General features: G+C 49.3%; 1 protein-coding gene across 1 annotated transcript in view; it reads right to left on the reverse strand.

The window, feature by feature from the left end:
- Positions 1-16211, reverse strand: part of LOC142574501 (uncharacterized) — a 292007-nt gene that overhangs the window by 40018 nt on the left and 235778 nt on the right. The gene's annotated exons all lie outside the window — the stretch shown is intronic.

Genomic DNA, 16211 nt, shown 5'->3' on the forward strand with positions numbered 1-16211 from the left:
TGATGTCGTCGGGGTACCGTGTTGCTCGGTGCCTCTGCGATTGCGGAATGGACTTCCCGACGCGACTTTTCATATACGGACCAGTTTAGCGTTCTCGGCTATTACTGTACGGACACCAAGAAAAGCATGAGGATGCCTGTAGGCGTGCACCAAATATGAAGCCAACTGAAGCAAAGAAAGAAAGAAAGAAAGAAAGAAAGAAAGAAAGAAAGAAAGAAAGAAAGAAAGAAAGAAAGAAAGAAAGAAAGAAAGAAAGAAAGAAAGAAAGAAAGAAAGAAAGAAAGAAAGAAAGAAAGAAAGAAGTCGAAGTACAGTCACTTTGGCATGCACTTGAAGACTACCAGAGTCATCGTGCATAGTGACTCGTCACGTTAGCGTTTCTTCTATGTTCATTTTTTTGCCTACGAGAATAAATTGCATTCGGACCGTACAAATTTGTATTCAATGATGACTGATGAACGTCCGTGGCTCCCTGCCTTCGCGTCCACTTCGCCCACTTGACCTCGCCCACTCCGATGCGCGTTCGATCACACATGCGCTGCCTTTGCAGTGCACATTTCGAACGCGCGATTCTTGTGCAATTTTCGAGAGCGCCTAATGTCTTTCTGGCGAATTTTGCTGACCCAGCGCACTACCCTCTTGCTCTATACTTTGCACGGGCGATTACTTTTCATTTTAAGTGTGGCTGTGGCTGTTTCCCCTCATATGCCCGCCCTTGATTGTTCCCTTAAAGCATCATTTATTTCTAACATGCGTTTCATCCACAGCCGCGCCTTAGTTCTTCCCTCTTGCTAAGTATAGATGCATCCTTAAGATGGTATTGCTGTAGTTTTGCAGCTTTGAAAAATGAAGGCGCGATTACTTTACGAGCAAAAAAAAAAAAAGAAAGGAACAACATACAAAGAGAAGAGCTGACTTTGAACTGGAAATCCTTGATGCAAGCTTTATTGCAGACGTCATGATCATCGCACACGCGAAACCACTGGAGCTTTCCAGATGGCGCCGGAAGGCACGTGATGTTTTAGCAAGTCATATGTGAGTTTGTAGCATAAAGAATGCTTGTTTTGGGGTGAGGGCGTACACGCGTTAAAAAGCGCCAGTCACGTTATATGTAGCGCTTAACACATCCTGCTCTTCTTCTTCATTAATTTGCTGCTGTTTGTTTTCTTTTTTTCAATTCCGGAACAAGTATATATCTTTTGTTTCCAACAAAAATTCCCAGTTGAAAACCAATGCCTGTTCTCGTCTGTTATTCAGTTTTGGCCACGTTAAAGCAGCCCCTCTGCTATGCTACGAATCATGCAGAACGAACTCGCGGAATCTTTGAAGTTAGGTTTTGTAACGACAAAACATAACGTCCTCTCGTGTGTCTGCCTTCAATTTGCGTGCCAATTTCGCCAACGGTTTTCGAAAGTGAGGTAAAGACCCTGTCACAAGCGAGAGAAGGCAATGTAAGAAAAGGCAGCAATTCACTCACACAATTCATTCACAATTCATTCAGTGCGCAGCGGAACAGCTGTGACAACCTTGCTTCGCCTCTAGTTGATGACATCCTGACGTGGGCGGGCGTCCCAAAGCAGCACGCATGTTATAAGAGACACCCCAAGCGGAAGGCTATTGTTTCAGGCATTTCTAACTTGTTCGCAAACGTAATTGCCCTTAGCGTAATACCGGTCGCCGATGACGTAAAGGGAAATTCTGAGATTCGCAGTTAGGTTATGGGGTCAGCGGGCTCCGGACAGGGATTATTTGAGATTGTGGGAGAGGCCTTCGTCCTGCAGTGAACATAAATATGACAGCGATGATGACGACGAAACGTGAGCCCCGCCTGGTGGTGCCGAGATTAACCAGAGTGGACACGGAGCTATTATTGTAGTGTCCAAGCAGACTGTATTTTTCCTAAGGCGTAAATTTTCGGCAGTGACGTAATTGTAAACAAGAAGTTTTTCAATCTTTTTTTTTATTCAACGGGCTAGGGCGATTACGCAACACGAAACCATGTCTGATGCGTCGCGGTTGGGCAAAACGTCACTAGATGTCACTACCTGTGTTGCCGTCTGTCTGCAATAACCCGGTATTCCGTGAAGGTTAGTACACTTACGGACCAGATTAAACGGTGGTTCATATTGTTCACCGTCAGGCTGCTTTGTGCTGATCACATCCTCCTTGCACACATAAACATTAGCAAACTTCTTTTTTGGCAAGTTCCCCCATCGGGATACCCACCGCTGTCTGTTCGGGATCCAACCATCGAACTCGTTCTCAGAAGCACAGCGCGATATCCGCTGAGGGTTGAGGCCGCTGACTCTTCGCAGTAGTTTGAAGTGCGTCAGCCCCTCTCCTGTGCCCTCTTATGAGCTTCGCGGGGGGGGGGGGGGGGGGAGAGGGGGGAGGGGGCGCCGGACGTCAACGTCTCCTGGAGCGTGCACCGATATCCCAACCGCTTTTCAGGCATTATTTTTCGGTCAGTAGTTTTTAACCAAATGTGCAACACCCTCATAAGTATGAAATGAGACAGTCTGCTGATTGTGCATTGACCTTTTTTGTAGACTGATTTGTATATGTATCATAGACGTTTGCTTTTATCCTTCATTAAATGTCAAATATGGGAAGTTTTGCCACAGATAGGGCCGACTACACAATATTCCTAAGAGGGAAAACAACAAAAACGTAAAAGTTATAACGGAAAATCAGAACATTGCCAGAAGTCCAACAAACAGGGCTAAAAACTAATATGCAAAGTCCATGCATAACGGAGCAAATAAAGAAAAATAGGCTGCTAGATTACAAGGGCAACGGAGGCACGGACAAGTAATGTGATTTGAATGGTGTTGGGCTGCTGAGCACGAGGTCGCGGGATCGAATCCCGGCCCCGGCGGCCGCATTTCGATGGGGGCGAAATCCGAAAACACCCGTGTACTTAGATTTGTACTTGTAACTAAACTTGTGCTCTGTGTCGTATCCATTATTCAACCCATCAATCTTGTATGTGCTGTATTTTTCTATTTTATTCTGATTTATAATGAATATAATCCCCGGTCGTCTCAGGAGGTGAACCGGTAGTGCTACGCAAGAAACAAGAGTGTCATTCGGGGCTCGTGCCACTACAAAAAAGAAAAAGAAAAGCCGGCATCCTGTTCTAATTGGTACTGTAGAGGCATCCTATATAAGCTCATATTATATGTATGTGCAGTGCAGATGTGCGCTCATGCAACAGCTGCTGATTTGACTTAAACAAAACTTAAACAAACATTTTCTATATAGGGACTGCTTTGAACATACGAGGTGGCAGTGATCAAGAACCCGAACTGCAAGCGGCATCTCATCACATTTCGCGTGAATGTTTCCAAAATCTTCTTCGAAGCAAACATGAGAGCACTGTGATCAACTCTGTCTTGCGCTAGCAAAAACACCTGGAGACGGCAATAGTCTTGGCCGTTTGGCACTGTTACGATCGGCCAGCTGGCGTAGTGACCTAGCCTCTCCTAGCCCACTGCGACAACTCGCTTCGTGAAGCTGACAGTGCGTGCCCCACAGACAGACTACCGGCGCCCGCAAGGCGTGAGCGTTTGCGGACCGAGTATCATTAGCTGGTTCGCTGTCGCCTTCACGGACCAATCGGAGCAAGATAACTCCTGGAAAAGGGTGTTCTACGGCGTCCTCTCACCGACTCTGGTAACCACCACGGTCATTTGACAAACACCCCACCTAACTGTGGGTTCATCTCAGGAATCAAGACGCGCCAGCTTGAGTCAAGCGTCACAACAAAGGTGCAGTAGTGAGGGTGCGAACTTTCGCCCTCAACGCGGGTCCTTCGACAGCTTTGGACGCTCCGATTGGACGAAGATTAGACGGCAGTTTCCCTGTCCTAGGGATCTAGGGAGGACAGCGGGGGTTTAAGCAGACGCTTACGGCTCTTGTGTGTGCTTCACTTCAGTCATGCTAGACTGATGAGATGTAACGTTCTCCACTCTTCGTGCAGCTATTGTAAATAAACCCAATACTTCTCGTTCTCGATGAGAACATGTTCTTCCCTTCTACAATCAGACAACAATTCAACAAGCTCTTTAGACAAGCTCGACCGCAAATCTTACCGTACATAAATCATTCACATCCGGCTCCAACGTCGTATAATGGCGAACTGCCTCTCGCAGTAGAATGGGCTTGCTACTTCTCAACAAATACCACTTATCGCTTCTCTGTCTTTCCCCCTCCCCACTCCCTTCGATCTAATCTAATAGCGTCGTAAATTTCATGACAAGGAGCCCTGCATCACCAGTCTTCAATCGCGGGCTGTGTGTGTGGCCGAAAGCGAAAGTGTGTAAACAGAGACGTGTTTAACACACGAGCAACAGCAGCGTCTCGCAATAACACGACACGATGGCAGTAGAGGAATCGTCGGCGGCTAAGGTTATATATTATGAGAGCATGTGGCGCCAAGATCACGCCGATTACAGGTCTAGGAGCGTGGGCGGAAGGAAATGGAAGTGCGTGGGGGTTAGGGTGAGAGGAGGAGCTCAAGTTGGGTGTTGGAAGAGATTCATTCCTCGGATTCGAGTTGCGTCCGCCACATTTCGCAGATATCTGAACATACATGCTACCTCAGCCTCCCTTCGTGGCCTAGGAGTATACGTGACCCCATCGCTTCTGCAACACATCTTCAGAATCGCCCTATATCTAGTACGTATATACCTTCCGACGCGCCGAAACATGACAAGGAGACCGATGCGTTGGTTTCGTGGGCGAACGGATACATATATATATGAACGCCAGTTTGGGCGAGAGCATTGTCCGTGCCCCGAATCAGGATCCCCCATGTCTTGCGCTCTGCTGCTGCTGCTGCCCAAGCAGAACAAAGGTCGAAGCGCGTAACAGACGACGCGCGCGAAGCAGACGACGTTCCCACTCGCTGTACAACATTTACCAAGCTTACAGCGCCCGTTCTTTGTCACTGTGTTTTCATTTTCGCCGCAATTTCCCTTGTCTTTCAGCGACACATGAACGAGAAAACAACAATGGTAAACGCGATCAGCGCTCGAAGAAATCAGATGCGGAGGCGAGGGTTATCGGGGCGCCTAGCCCAAGGAAAGAAAAGTAGGCGGTGTCATCGAGTGTTAAGCTTTCGCTATACTTCTGGCTTTTCTCGCCGCCTTTTTGCCCGTTACTTCCGCCGAAAAGCCGTTTAGACAATACAGGATTGTATGCTGCTCTCGCACGTCTTTTTTTTTTTTTTTTTTTTTTGAGCCTGTGTGAACGCGCGCTCTTTTTTTCGCAGCCACAGCCTGCGTAGAGATAGAGGATAGGCCTTCGCAAAAGACGAGGTAGCTTGAAGATTACAGGCGGTAAGCCCACTAGCGAAAACCGAAAACAGTAGTTCTATGTTTAGAAACGGCTGAAACGAGCCTCGTTTTACTTTTGAACAGGCCAGGCGCCTTCCGTTGAATGAAGCGTGAATATATACTTATTGGGCGTTGCTGGCCGGTGCACAGCAATAAGTACGGAATAATTCATTGTTGTGCTAGTTGGTCTTGCATTGCTGTCTTGTCTTTGTCGTCTCTTCCCATAAGAGTTGTATTTTGTGCTGCGCCAACTTCCCTCGCGAGGAATAAGTGCGGAACTTCTCGGCCAGGCTTTTGGAAAGACTGCCGCACTTGCCCACCGGTGATTTAGATGTCTAAAAAGCACAGTAGTTCCTTTCTCGCTTGCCCTAACGTGGCTAGCCTGTAGGGCACTAAGCAGATTGTTTGCCGCAAAAATGTGCCGCTCTGTTTACTTGCAGCGACCGCTGTAGATATGGTTTATTTTTGGCACGCTTGGACAAGTGACTTGTTACCGAAGCAACCGACTGGCGCTCGCGGTCAGAGGCATGACGTATTCGCCAGAAGGTGATGCCCTCGCAGCTTCTACTTATTATTATTATTATTATTATTGTTATTATTATTATTATTATTATTATTATTATTATTAGTTTATGACTGCGATCTAGACGTAGTACCTATAAAGGTCTACCCCTACTGCCAGCTACATGCACCAATGTAAAGTGGTCCTGTTGATACACTTAAAAGAAAATCTAGCCGGCGATGCTGCTATCTCTACCCCAACCTCCTTCACGCCCTTCCCCGCTTCTTTGCGGATCTTCAATTACAGCACTCGAAAGAAACTAGTCAGATCAGCTAAAAAAGACAAAGAAGGTAGTGCACCTTTGCATCTATATTTCTTTTGGTGTATAAAGCATTTACCCTAACTGTTCACTTCATTATGATTCATTACCTTCCGACTGAGCTATATACTTATTTTTTCTAATTAAGACCCATATCTCTTATGCCTATGCTTGATAATAATGTAGTGACACTTTTGAAACTTCATTAGGCCAGCAAAGCGTTTCAAGAAAGCGCGTGTTACACTTATAGTCGAACGCGGACATGCTTCGCCTTTCACCAGAGAACGTCGTAGGGTTCGACTCCCACAAGAAAGAAAGAAACCGTAGGGTTGAGCGTCTTAACCAACTCAGTCCTAATTACGTGTGCCTTAGCTTCGGCTTAATTAACATGAACGATCGTGCGTTTGACTCCCACCAAAGGTCGTGGGTTCGAGTGCCCTGTAGTCACCTTCGCCTTAATTCCCACACAAGGTCGTGAGTTCAATTCTCACTAAAGATTGTGGGTTCGAGTGCCTAAATAAGGCATCTTAATGAATTGTTCGTTAATTAACTTTGCCTTAACGCCACGATGCTTGTCTCGAAAACCACGCGCAGGCTTCTCGGCCGCGCCCCTAGATGGCAGCGTGCCCAGAAAGAAGCTCACCTACCGATGGCCACGCAATCACCCAGGTGAGCGGGAAAGTGGTCATATGCAGACATACAAATATACATATCTAGAGATACAGCGTCCGGAAAGTGCGCAAAGTGCTCAAAGGATGCTAAGGCGATACACTAAAAAAAAGTGGCAATGTTCCGAAACCGAACATGCCGTGCGAACCGTATCGCGCCGAGCCGACACGTCAAGCTCACGCCCTGGTCTTGCCGTTCGGGGAACCTATTCGAAACTCAAGCCCCGACCTCCCGTTATGGCCAGCCACGGCTGCACATGCCCTCGGTGGCGAGCGCTATTCTTTTCTTAGCGACCGCTGCCTGCCCGAGTCACAGGTAGCTAGCTGCTTTATGCACGCGGCCAAGGCTCTGGTGATTGAGTTTAGATTTACGCGGCGCCATATCTTTACGGATTGCGAATTTATGGCTAAAGAAGAAGAAATTTTGGCAGAAGCCATCTCACGATGACTGTCGACGGTAACGAGTTAGCATTGGATCAATAGAGCAACACAACGTGTTGCCTCCGTCGAAACGACATGACATGACCAGAGCTTTAGTTGAGTCCTGAGGGACTGAGATCTTGGGAAGTCAAAGCCGAAGGCTCCCGAAGATCAAGTCGGTGGCTCCGCCCACGATGGAACCGGGATATGAAGTCCCGCCGCAATGTCGGGGGCCCTCTGGACAACCTGGAGTTGAATGTGGAGATTGCTCCTCTTGAGGGATTCCTGTCATTGTTCTTTCGTGATGGGTGGAGAGGCGTTAAGGGCTGGGCACAGCCAGAGCAAGTGTTCAAAAGAGCATATGTCATGACCACATTTGGGGCACGACTGTTAGTGGTCAGGATCTATCCTGTGAAGGGACCAAGGAGTGGGATACGAACGGCTTTGCAGAAGTCTGAGTGCGCTAGCCTGAGGTTTGTTCAATTTGGGCTGAGGGGCTGGGAATGTCCTCCTGCCCAGTCGATAATGGAAAACTATTTCATGAAAAGTATATAATGGATCTTTGTAGATGTTGGCCTCGTTCCAAGCCTGGCTTCCCGCGACAGGACGGTACGTGAAATCGCGCGCTCTCCGGTGGGCTTGCTCGTTATGATTACATCCAAGCGGGTTAATTGAGCTATCTAGTTGGGCGGGGAACCACGAGATGTTGTATCCTCCATCGCTGCGCTCCCTAGTTCTTCGATGTGCTTTGTTCACAATACTGTTCGCCTGTTCAGACACGAGGGCGGACGAAAAGGATCTGACTGCCGTGCGTAACTCCGAGAAGTCGATAGTGGGAACTTGACGGTCACTTTAGCATATATATGCTGAAGACGACGAAGAGGACTCCCACCAAAGTTCGAGGGTTTAACTCCCACCTAAGCTCATTGGTTGTAGTACCCTAAATAAGCGTCTTAATTACCTTTGCCTTGATTAACTTCGCCCTAACTGACATTAATGGTAATTCGATTGTCTTAATTACGCTAGCTTAAATATATGTACGTTAATTAACTTTCTATTTAACCACAAAACGTCGCGGGTTTGACTCCCACGAAAGGCCGTGGGTTCGAGTGCATTCATTATATATATATATATCCCAATTAACTGTGCCCTAATCACGTCCACCTTAATTCACAGACAAGGTCGTGAGCTCGACTCTCACTAAAGGCCGTGAGTCCGAGTGCCCTAATCAACGCTATCCCAATTGACTGTGCACTAATCACCTTCGCCTTAATTCATCCTCTGGGGTGGCTAAGGCCCGTAATGTGAACAAAAAGATGGCGAAACTGCGTGCTGTCGTATGGCGGTGTCCGAGCTGGCTAACGTCCGTAAAGTGAACAAAAAAGATGGCGGCGCGAGCGCCGAATAGGGGAGAACGAACAATAGTACGGCGGAGAAAAAAACGGATGACACGTGACTTCACCGCGCCCCGCACCTGTGGAGGGGGGGAGTGCACCCACACTGGCCGCCGTTGCTGACGGCTGCGTCTGCTTTCGTCCGCCTTCAATACAAACCGCAGCAGTTGTGGCAGGAAAACATGGGAATGTAAGCTGCCGTAGCCGCTGCGGCATATGTGCATTGCCGAGAGACCATTGCAACAGTTGCAACTCCAACAAAAATGGGAAAACTGAGAAGATCACGCATTGTACACATGGTTGAAGAACAAGCCGAGTACGACGAGAGGCGTAGAAACATAGACGCGTCTATAACAGACGACAACATGCCCGTGCGAAAGCGGAGAATGCCGCCAGTGACTTTGATTCCGAAGAACACCAGCGCGAGCAGATTCGAGAGTCTAATCATTGGCATCGAACGCAAGCTACCGATGAAGATCGCGCACTGGAGGCCGCTCGTAAGCATCAAGCTAGGTCCTTCAGGTCTGCGTCCAAGCGGCACAGGCGTGATTTGCCACCTCCTTCGAGTTTCGACGGGGTGAATTCAAAATTCAAGAGAATGTTTCCGCACGCCGAGTTTGGCCATAGTCGCTCGGTCTGCGATCGACAGCTTCGCTGGCTAATCCGCCTCCATACGAATGGTTTGGCGACATTTTTTTTTATTGAAAACAACTTTTTTTTACAGAGGAGCCGTTAGAAGCTCGCTGTGTTTCTCTTGACGTTCGCGACTAGCTGGGGGAGGGAGAGCTGAGAGACAGTGAAAGCGCAGTATAAAAATAGTATCGCACCGCATAGCGACGCGGCGAGGATAAAGCCCCTTAAACTTCGTAAAGTAGCGACACTCTCCCCCTCTGCCTTCACTCCTCGTTTCTCCTCCATTTCAAGCTCGCTCCTCGACAGTGGTGCCACCCGCCGTGGTTGCTCAGTGGCTATGGTGTTGGGCTGCTGAGCACGAGGTCGCGGGATCGAATCCCGGCCACGGCGGCCGCATTTCGATGGGGGCGAAATGCGAAAACACCCGTGTGCTTAGATTTAGGTGCACGTTAAAGAACCCCAGGCGGTCAAAATTTCCGGAGTCCTCCACTACGGCGTGCCTCATAATCAGAGAGTGGTTTTGGCACGTAAAACCCCAAATATTATTATTACAGTGATGCCGCCTACACTGCTCGAGCGTAGCAACGGTGCCAACATGCGCTTCTCGCCACTCCCCAGAGATAGCAGGAAAATTGTAATATTCTGGGCACCTGCGCACGCCTCCCTCGCTGGGAACGAGGCGGCCCACGACTTAGCTCGAGGACTAACATTACGAGCTGGTGGGCTAGCCGAAGGCTTCATGGGGCGGGACCGCTTAGTGTGTTACAGAGAGATCACACAACACTACAGACTAGGGCGGGTTAAATATCCTCCGGCTGATATATCCTTAAACAAGAGCCAGGCCTCCACTTGGCGTCGCCTGCAAACCAACTCGTTTCCAAGCCCGGTGTCGTGCAGCCTCTACTACCCGGGTCAGTACTCCAGCCAGTGTAAGCTATGTAAAGCCAGGGCTAATCTTAATCACATTCTGTGGGAATGCCCACAGGCTCCCTCTGAGGGAAGTCTAAAGTCTCTAGAACAATGGGAGACCTTATTACTCAGCCCCGATCCGGAGATTCAACTGAAAACCGTCCGACTGGCCGAAACCGCCGCTAGGGTCCAAGGACTCCTGGCCGTCTTCTAGGTGGGAAGGCTTATCTGTTGGACAAATAAAGTTTTACAATCCAATCCACTCCGTAGACGCTTCTCGAGCAAAAATGGCGCTGAAGCAACGCGCGAGGGCCCACGTGATGCTATTAGGCCAATAGCGGCGCGGCGGCGGCCTCGGCCAGAGCGCGCGAGGAGGAGGCGGCATTCTTCAAAGCGTGGCACTACTTTACGAAGTTTAAGGGGCTTTAGGCGAGGTTGGGTGGGGCCCAGCGGGGGAGAAAGAGAGGCGCGCAGCGAGCGAAAAACGCGACTCGGAGGCGTGCCTGTCGTGCGCGAGGCAAGGGGATCAAGCAAGGAAGGAGAGAGAAGGTGTGTGATTGGCGTTCTTCTGCGGCGGCTGATAGGGTGCCTCGATGGCCTCCTCGCCCGCTGCTCCGCACAGAGTGGAGACAATTGCGGCCATAGAGTTTCTCACATAACACCTAGAGGGAAATCTGGCGCCACCATCTATGGGAGTTTCTTAAGAGGGCACCATGCCGTCTGGGGAATGACGGTATATGTGTCTGCGGGGCTCGTGTTGGCTGGTGTTGTAAGAGGCTTCGTCTAAAACGTGGATATGGCTACATAAATAACGCGTTCTCAAAGTAAAATCTTCATGAAATGTTTCCATTCACGCATATTACATCTTTACTCACCTACAATGCATGACCAAGCGAAGAAAGGCAAGAACAGACGACCGACTGCTTCAAAGCGAGCGCGAACCTTGTTATCCGTCCTCCAACTTTAGCGGCCCGCTGATACTTTTTACGTAACATATAGTCGTACACGGAATAAAAAGTCCTCATAGTTAAACAAAACATGTTTTCGCGTAATAATTAAGCTAAAACAGCTTTTCACGTGCTGTTTTAGTAGAAAATGAATCATTGTGACAGACGGAACGGTACTTGCCAAGCGCGTCTTCAAGGTGTCCTGTCTCTCCGAGAACTATGCCGATCCGAAGTTACAATATACCGGCATTCCCATGCATACCACGGCGCAGCAGCGCCAGATTTCCCTCTAGGTAATGTAGTGAGAAACTCTATGATTGCGGCGTCCACTACGGCGTTGGCCACGAGAATCGCGGACGCCGTAGTAGACTCCTTTGGCGGATGCCGCAGGGACGCGTTACCGGCGCTCGTACGCCTTGTGTGCCATTTGGCACTACTGTATTGGCCCTCGCCCAGCTCCACTGATCTCTGGTGTTTGCGATAGCAGAGCCACGCATATATATTTTTTTTCAAATAAATCTTTAATCACCCTCAAAGTACTCTTCATTAGTACTAATGCACTTGTCCAAACGTTCGTTCCATTGTTGGAAGCACCTCGCAAATTCGACTTCCTCTCTACCTGCTAGCACCGTTGTGACATTGCGTTGGACGTCATCGACATCGGCAAAACCTTTACCTTTCAAGTCCCTTTTTATCCGAGGGAAGATGTCCACGGGAGACAAATCTGTCGAATAGGGTGCATGATTCAAGGCAGTTGTCTGTGTTGAGGCCAAAAACCGGCGAACGCGGAGCCGCCTGCGCGGGAGAATTGTCATGATGCAGGAACCACTTGCCGGAACTCCACAAGACTGGATGTCTTCGTGCCACACTTCTGCGCAGCCGTTTTAACACCTCCAAATGCGAGTAGGACTGTTGGTTGACGGGGTACTTTTGAGGGACGAATTCTGAGTGTACGATTCCCTTGATGTCAAAAAAGCTACAGAAATTCCGAGAATAGTCTACTAAATCGTAACCATTGTTTGGCTCGCCTGTGACTGCGTTCTTGCTTAGTTTTGCTTGCTTGCCTTTACTAGCTTATGTACGTCTAACCATGACATTTCCAGTGGCAAAGAATGCTTAGGCTTCAGTAGAAAACTGAGATTTTCTCGCCGCATCCCACCCCTTCAATGCAATTGTACCGATTAAGGTGATGATGATAGTGATGATGATGATGATGATGATAGTGATGAAAGGAAAGACGCTTGAGACCGATTGAGCGGGAACGCCAGTCATGAGCACGCCTCCACAAAGCAGAGTGGTTGAAAGGGAACACCAGCTGGCCGCAATAGCGCGTGGGCCGTTACACGAGGGCAGAGTGTATCGCCGTAATGGCAGGCCACCCTCGCTGTCGCTCTGGCAAGCCTGGGTTAATGGCGTGCCTTGTCCACACAAGCTCGCGCCTGCGTTCTCACTGCGCCTCGGTAAAGCCAAATGAAAACGTGCCAAGCGACTCAACGCGCTCGCTTGCCTCCCAGGTGTTCGTAACTCGAAGGACGCTCAGGAGCGCTCAAGTGGACATTGGGACCCCGAAATCTCAAGTAGGCCAACCCCTAAATTTAGGTTGGCCCAAACGCACTCAGATTTCAACTTGACTCATCCTTAAAGTTAAGTTGGCCGACCCCACCCCCAAAATTGAGTTGGCCTCCCCCCAAATTTCTAGCTGGCCCACCCCCAAATTTAAGTTGACCCACCGAAATTTCAAGTTGGCCTCAAGTTTAGTTGGCCCACTCCTAGATTTCAACTTGGCCCACCCCAAGTTTCAAGTTGGCCCACCCCCTAATTTAATTACGCCCACTCCACATTTCAAGTTGGCCCACCCCCAAATTTGATTTGAGCAAACCTCACATATCAAGTTGGCCCACTCCCTAACTTAAGTTGGCCCAGCCCCAAATTTCAGTTGACCCACCCCTAGATTTCAGCTTGGCCCACCACAGCTTTCAAGATGGCCCACTTGCAAACTTCAAGTTGGCCCACCCCCAAATATAAGTTGGTCCACACCCAAAGTTTTCTTGACCCACCCCAAATTTCAGGTTGGCCCAACCCACGGAGCAAGAAGCATTTCGGAGTGGAAACACCGCTGTTTGCGGCGACCAGATAAGGTCACAAGCCCGCGGAGCCATTATCATGCTGGCGGCGTCTGGCGGCCTGGAAAGAAATTACCGGTTGCCAGGGCAACCGGTTGAGCGTGTTGCTCCCGTTCGGCCGCGCGCGCCTGACCTCTATTGAAGGCACGGAGGAAATGGCCGGAGAGTGCGCCGGAGCCACACCGGAGCCGCCTGCTGTTAGGAATGGCCGGCCGGGGTGGCAACGTGCCAGCTATTTCAGCCCGCTGCACATGCTTCGACCGACCCACGGTGGCGGCGCCCTTCAGAGAACGAGCGAGGAAGACAACGCTAACCGACCATGCGCCGCGTTTGGAGGATCGGTCACGACAGCAGGGCTGGCCACGTTTGGCGCCCAGTGCCTTGTTGGTTAATTTGCCCGGTCGTCATGGTCTCTCTGTGGCAGGGGGAGCCTCCCTGGAAAAAGGGTGCTTTGCGGTACGGGGGCCCCAGGATTCGTCACAGTCTGCCGACACACGTGGTGACTAGAGGAATAAAGCCAGCTCTGGTATTTAGAGGCGCCGGCTGGGGTCGGGCGTGACCACCTGACTACGGGGACGCCAGACAACGGATACCACGACGACTGCGCTGCAAAGGTCGTCGGCCCTTGGAGAGAGCACCGAAACCTGTGCGGCCTGTGTGTGTGCAAAACCCCTACCCTTTTCTCACAAAGGCGACCACGAGGACTTTCTACGATGACGTCGAACGATGACGTCGAATGGAGTGGTTATAAACGGCTGTTGTCGGCTGCTAGGGTGTGCTCGTTGCCGTGCTCAAAATGTACTCGTGAGCTGTGTGCTCCTTTGCTGTATGTTCGTCTTGCGGGCTCCATTTGGGAGTCACGCTAGACTGTGTAAATGTACCTCTTGTCCAAAATGTTAATATGTAAATATATCCTGCTCGCCTAGTCCTGTCGCCCCAAGTTCCTCCGACCATCCTACAAGCTCGACCCCAAATCCTACAACTGAATGGCAGTGGTGAGCTCGGCCTACGACTCGTAGATCGGCCTACGACTCGGAGACAGCAACGGCAGCTGACGGACGTTGGCACATGGTGACCGACCGGTATTCTGATCAAGTTGGAGGCGACTTGGGATTGACCACCTCTTGCAACTGACTGGATACGGTGGAGAAGAAGGTGCTGCTTCAGTGGGCAAGCGTTTGGTTTTGGCTGTAAGATTTACCAGGCTTCAATTTCTCTGTGTTTTTGGATTTGATTCGCCCGGACCATTTACTTGTATTCTGATTTGCGTGGGTATCGCAGCAAGTATTGTGTGACAGCAGAGCCAAAGCTTAAAGTAGCGACCTCCTAAATGTCTTCCTCCGTGGCGCAACCCCAAACTTCAAGTTGACCCACCCCCAAATTTGAATTCGCGCACCCCTACATAAGCTCCACCATGCATTGTTTTCATTTACTTTTTTGCTTTAATTTGTTCCTTATCACTTAAAAAAATTGGCGAACACTTAAGCTTCACCTTTAAGAGTGGAATGTGATAGCATTCAGAGCCCTGACGAAGGCGAGCTTTCTGGTAGAAACGGCACGCGATGTGGCGAGGCGAGCGCTATCTGGAGGTGTTGCAACTAAACGGGCGCGCCGCTCTATGTCCTCCAAGATTGGCGCGCAAGCGCGCTACATCTTGGGGTCCATAGCCACCCTATCAATGGTAGATATGCTGGAAAAGGAGCTTGTATTTGAGTTTCCGTGCAACAGAAAGATGTTTTCTCATATACTCAATATATAATCCGACGCTATCCTGTCTTTAGATTGTGTTTAGATTGTACTTCACGATTTTTCTGACACATGTTACTTTGAGGAATTCAGTTAGTTTAGTAACGCCTCTGCGCCATTCGGATGGGCTGCGTGGTTGTGGTTCAGAATTATTTGTCGCCATGCGATGTCCTACGACGACATCGGATTTTTTTGCGACACGGGGGCAACTAATGCTATCGCATTACAAAGCTACCAATCCTCTACATTTACACTATCAGAGCGACTAAATGTCTTAACTTTGCAAATGACGCATTTTTATGCACCTGGAAGGCATTACATTATTCGCCTGACAGGGCTTGGTAGCTCGCCAAAAAAAGCTTACGCTTTAAAACAGATAAGCATCGTTTTAAAATTCCATTTAACCTGACGAGCTTTTTTTTTTTTTGTTGTTGTACGAGGCGAGCCCGGTGACTTACATTTTCTTGTCTGTTGTTTACTTTCGGGATCCTACCCACAGCGCCATGACTCATCGCCTGTGACGATTTTGTTGAAAAACTCTGAATCGTCTGTGACTGCGTCCTTCACTGCACGACAGACTTCCGTTCGACGATCCGTTTGCTCTTCGGTGAGAAGTCTGGGCACAAACTTAGCAGCCTCGTTCTTGTGATGTCATGTCACTCGTCGCATTCCCAAATATTCGTGCAAAATACGCTGAATGGAGTTCCAGGATAACCCGGATAAGTGTTCGAGTTGGTCGATTGTTCTACTTCGATCTTCCCTGATGAGATCACGGATTTTGGCGATGTTCTCCTTGGTGCGAATTTCAAGGACGACCGTGATGGGGCTGTTCTTCGAAGGTAATTTCCCCTCCTTTTAGACCGAGCAGACCATTTGTATACTTGCGTTTTATTGAGAGCATGTTCTTTGTAAGCTGTTTGCATCGTTACAGCAGTTTCTGCTGCCCCCATTCTTGCTGAGCAAAAAAGAAAACTTTATAGGCGCACGTTGTTTGTGAGAATCTGCCATTTCTTCATGTCACGAGTATGCTACAGATATGCACACAGAACAGTCTGGGAAACCACACGCGTCGTGGTCGGTTGACATCACTAGGCAACAGACTCAGGAGAGGTCTTCCCACAGCGCACTGTCCCGGTGAGCTTGAACTTGCTTATTACTGCGCGTGGAATTGTGCGTTAGTCGTAATCCCGGCGGTGATGCGCCACTGACAG

Source organism: Dermacentor variabilis, chromosome 3, assembly GCF_050947875.1.
Source record: "Dermacentor variabilis isolate Ectoservices chromosome 3, ASM5094787v1, whole genome shotgun sequence".
In the NCBI taxonomy this organism is placed as follows: domain Eukaryota; kingdom Metazoa; phylum Arthropoda; class Arachnida; order Ixodida; family Ixodidae; genus Dermacentor; species Dermacentor variabilis.